Genomic DNA, 5,473 nt, shown 5'->3' on the forward strand with positions numbered 1-5,473 from the left:
AATTTTAAAAATTTTAAAGTTAAAAACATTTTTTTAAATAATATTTACAAAAAAATTACATCAAAATCTGATTGAATAAAGTTACACCCTCTCTAATCTCTTTAATCTCCCCCTTATTATGCACAGGGGCTAGAAAATTATCACTATCACTTCTTTTCTTTTGTTTTCTACAACATTTTCATCCTATCCAAAGCTATATTTATACATTCGAATAATTTTCTCTTTATGGTACAAATGTTTCTGTGGACTTAATTAATGAATTTGTTTTTTTCAATGAAATAAAATCAAGAAAATACTACTTGCTATTAAGTCCACATGGTTTCATTCCATACATTAATGATTAAATCCTTGTATATATAAGGATTTCATGTCCTTACAACATAAATCGTAGTATATATGTGATATGGTTTTGTTTTACGGTTTTGTTTTATTAATGCTTCAATGATTGATCATAAATCGTGGTTCATCACTTTATTTTATGTGTAAAAAGTGAATCTGTAATTCAATAACGATTTACTCTTTCATTTAAGTATAAATTAAATCATTATCTTTCTTCGAATTTTATATCTTTTTATTAAAACTTCTATGATAACAACGATTTATATAAAATATTTGAGGACAAAAATATTATCTTTTTAACATTAGGACAATCTAGTAGTTTTTTAATTAATTTCATTTAGTTTGTTTAAGTAAATTATCCTAAAAAATAACATCCATAGTTTTTATACTCAGTGCGTGGTAAAATTGTTAGAATAAATTAATTTCCAATATCCCAGATCATCCATATTGAATCACCAAAAATATATATATCATAATGCGGAAGCGTACCTGAATTCATAAACATGAATCATACGATCGGAAGAGTTTGGATCTTGTGGTTCTTTCGATCTTCCTCAACCAAAGCCTTCTGTGCGCATCTGAATGCTATTTCTCTCATTACTTTAACAATCTGGTCCGTCTCATACATTAGATATGGAACTACCGCAGCTTTTATCACATTAAATCCCTTGACTAAACCACGCCAATCACCATCCTAATATACTTAACGACATAGATCAAATTTGGATGAGTAATATGGAAATTACATGCCAAGTGATCTCATGCATGTCTATTTCCAGCTGGTCCAACTTTATTGAGATCAAATACAATATAAATATTGCAAAATGAACATTTCACATAACATGAAATAAACCATCAACTTAATTCTGCAGAAAAATAACTCAATATCTGTCATAGGACATATAGCATAAAATAAACTCTCACTAAACCAAGGCATCACAAATATTGACACCCATCCGAGCAGTGTGCTCATGAAAAACTTTAGGGATCAATCCCTTGGTTAATGGGTCTGCTAGCATATACTCTGTTCCTATATGTTCTATGAAAATATGTTTTTCTTAACCTTTCTCCTTGACAACTAAGAGCTTGATGTCTATATGCTTCGATTCTGTCAAGCTCTTATTGTTATTGGAGTATGGTACTGCTGACTTATTGTCACAAAATATCTTTAATGGCCTTTCAATGTCATCTACTATATGAAGCTCAGTGACAAAGTTTCGCAACCATATGCCATGAAATCGGAATCAGAGTACCTAATGATCTCCAAATTTTCTGATCTCCGATAAATAAGCATGTAATCCTTTGTTCTCTTTAAACAACGCATTACGCGTTTAACAGCTATCCAATGATCCATATCCGGATTGCTCAAGTATCTACCCAACCCTCCCACTATAAATGATATATCGAGATGTATGTAGACTTGAGCATACATTAAATTCCCTAGTGCTGATGCATAAGGTTTATCATGCATTGTTGTCTTCTTAAGATCATTTTGGGGCATTGCTTGAGACTAAACTTGTCTCCTTTAACCACGGGTGTGTCCATTGGTCTATAACTTTCTATGACATATCTACTTAAAATCTTTTCGATATAGTTCTTTTGTGACAATCCAAGAATACCTTGAGAGTAATCTCTTAGTATCTCGATTCCTAATACAAAAGTGGCATCACCAAGATCTTTCATTTCGAATTTGTTCGATAGAAATTTCTTAGTTTCATGCAACAAGCCTATATCGTTGCTGGCAAGTAGAATGTCATTAACAGATAAGACCCAAAAAAAAGTATTTACTCCCACTGAACTTGCGGTATACACATTTATCTATAATATTTACCTCAAAACCATGAGGTAATGACTTAATTAAACTTGTGATACCATTAACGGAAAACTTGTTTGAGACCATAGATGGATTTTCTCTTTTTTCTATTGGATCTCCTTAATGACACTTCTTGAGGTTGTTGAGCTTGCTGTATGGATTGGGATTGAGGAGGATTCTCATTATTTTCCTGTGCTGTAGCAGTATCTTGAGAAACAACAATATTCTCATTGTTCTCTTGTACTGAAACTAGATCTACAATAGGACTCTCATTGTGCTCTTGTACTATAACTGTGTCTTGAACAATAATAAATACAAAGACCAGATCATTGTCAGTTACAGAATCCTCATCAAAAGCAACATTCCTAATATTTCCTTCCCCCAAACTCAACATCCCATCCAAGGCTTGACACTTTTCATGAATTAAATATAGATACCCATAACGAGAGTAATCATCTATGAACGTAATAAAGTACCATTGTCCATTCCAAGAGACAGTAGGGAATGGGCCACATATATCGGTATGTATTAGTTCTAAGACATCTTTAGCTCTCTCGGCATCTAATTTCCTTTCGTTTGTCCTTTTCCCCTTTATGCACTCAATGCAAACTTCAAAGTCCGTCAAATTTAGGGGTCCGAGAATTCCATCCGACACAAGCCTCTGAATTCTCTGTTTAGAGATGTGGCCTAGGCGTTTGTGCCATAATGATGCCGAATTCTCATTCAGTTTTTGTTTTGTACCCGTTTGCAGTATTTCATTATTATAGGAATTTAAGTTAAGCCTATATAGATTATCCACCAAATGACCAGAGCAAATATTATTCGAATTGTAAATATGTGCATGTAATTCGGCCAAATATAGGCCTTCCTTTGGGCCGACCAATATTCGCATAAATTACATATCACCATATTCCTTATGTTTTGAATAAATTAATTTTCACAAAAGAGACTACTTTGGCAGCATAATGTTCAATCAATTTATTCCAAAACCAAATCTTTATAAAATATGTGGGTATAATAATTCAAATTGTTACTAATTTCTTTATGTAACAATTAAAAAAATATTTAAATCACAAAAGGATTTAAATCTTAATGGTGTCTTTTTTAGGCTAAAATTTTTATATATGGATAATTTTAATGTGAAATGCAAAAATATTTGATGATTTTGGTGTTCTACAGGGTTGTGGTAGTAGTACAAAACGTCACTGACGTTTTGCAATAAAATTTTTTTTTTAATCATCAAAGAACAAAACGTCACTAACGTTTTGTAATAAAAAATATTATTTTAATTATTAAAACACAAAACATTACTGACGTTTTGTTAGAAAAATATTATTTTAATTGAAGAAACACAAAACGTCATTGACGTTTTGTAAATGGCCATAGTTGTGTTCAACACACAGTTTAATTCATGATGAAGGATTTCACCTCTAATAATACAATATTAAAAAGAAAAAGTTCTCTTTTTTAGACCTTTAAAAAAAAATTATAATTTAATAGTACTCCATCAATATTTCAAATGAAATTATCAATTTTACAAACAAATAAAATACAACATGCTTTACACATTCTGTACGCAAAAATGTATATATGAATGGCCGTAAACACAATCGGGTTCAACGCAAATAATATATATTATATATATATATATGCATATATAAATGGCTGAAAAGGGAGCAAGCAAGCTTAACGCAAACGATCAATAATATATATACGTATCAATTTATATATATATACATTGATGCACACACAAACGCAAACAAGTTCATATATATGCGTGCAACGGTTTTACCACGTAAACAACATACATTGATACATATATATATTGATTCGATAATAGAAAAATAAAAATCGAATATTTTCGATGATTAAATTATGGATGGCTCTGATACCACTTGTTGGAATAAATTAATTTTAATAACCCAGATCATCCATATTGAATCATCAAAAATATATCATATCATACTCGAATGCGGAAGCGTACCTGAATTCATAAACATGAATCATACGATCGGAAAAGTTTGGATCTTGTGGTTCTTTCGATCTTCCTCAACCAATTAAATTTTAAAATCTATTTTTTTATTTTAAAAAACTCATCTATATTTTTAATATATGTATTCAAATATTATCTAAAATTTTTATTATATATTTATACATAAATACATGAATTTAAAGAGTACTACTCTAAAGTTTTCAGAATATTTCATAAATTTTAAAATAAATCGCATATATATCTAATATAGTATAGTTCATAAAAATATTGTTGATAAAATACAATACTGTAAAATGCAGTGTTGTGATAAAATAAAATTTTAGAGTATTGTTGATAAAGTACAATATATTAAAATATAATAAAATATAATTTGGAGTATTATGTTTTATTAGCAGTATTTTCATCAACTTAAAAATGGGTAAAGTATATATTTTGTTGATAAAGTTTGTAATTTTTTTTAAAAATATTTTTAATTGGTTAATTTTATTCAATTTTATCTTTAATATTTTTTATTTATTCAATTTTATTTTTTAAAACTATTCTTAAACGTTTTTAATTTTATTCCCAACATTTCAGATGAAATTAACATTTAAGAATAATTTTAATATAAACAAAAAACATTAGGACAAAATTAAATACAATTAAATATTAAGAGTATTTTTAAAGAAAATTATCAAAAAGATTATCAACAAATCTTCAATTAATTACAAGGAATGGACTAAAAAAGATCTTTTTTATCGTTGATGGCAATGTCAGAAATAATAATGAGATTATTGTTTTATTTTTCTTCTATGTTTGTTTGTTGTTATTATTCTTTTTGTTGTTCTACTTTATTATGTTGAGCTCTTTTTTTTTAAAAAAAATTAAAGTTATAAATATTAAAGACAAAAAATGTATTTTATTCTTTAAAAATTTTAAAATATTAAATTTTAAAAATTTATGTATAAATAGATGTATTAAGAATTAATTCACTCAACACTTTTACATTATTCAAGCTATATTTATACTCTGTCAAACGAACCTCCTTTTTCCGCGTGGAGCAACGGATTATGCATAGAACCTGAATACAAGTAATTCGCTGCAGCCTTTAAGGCAATTACCCTAGGACAGAATGTTAGCATTGTTGTGCAAATTATATTGACTTTTTATTTTCTCCTAATCATTCTAGGTTGTCACTAATTATGTTCAAATGTGTAATCTATTAATCTCACAATTAGACGATTGGATAATATTTTTTCAAAGCAATTTATTCAAGCAATTTATCCCATCCAAAAGCAACAAAATTACTTAGAAGATAATAAAAAATAAATTAAATTATTCTATCAATT

Source organism: Arachis ipaensis, chromosome B03 (genome assembly GCF_000816755.2).
Source record: "Arachis ipaensis cultivar K30076 chromosome B03, Araip1.1, whole genome shotgun sequence".
NCBI lineage: Eukaryota > Viridiplantae > Streptophyta > Magnoliopsida > Fabales > Fabaceae > Arachis > Arachis ipaensis.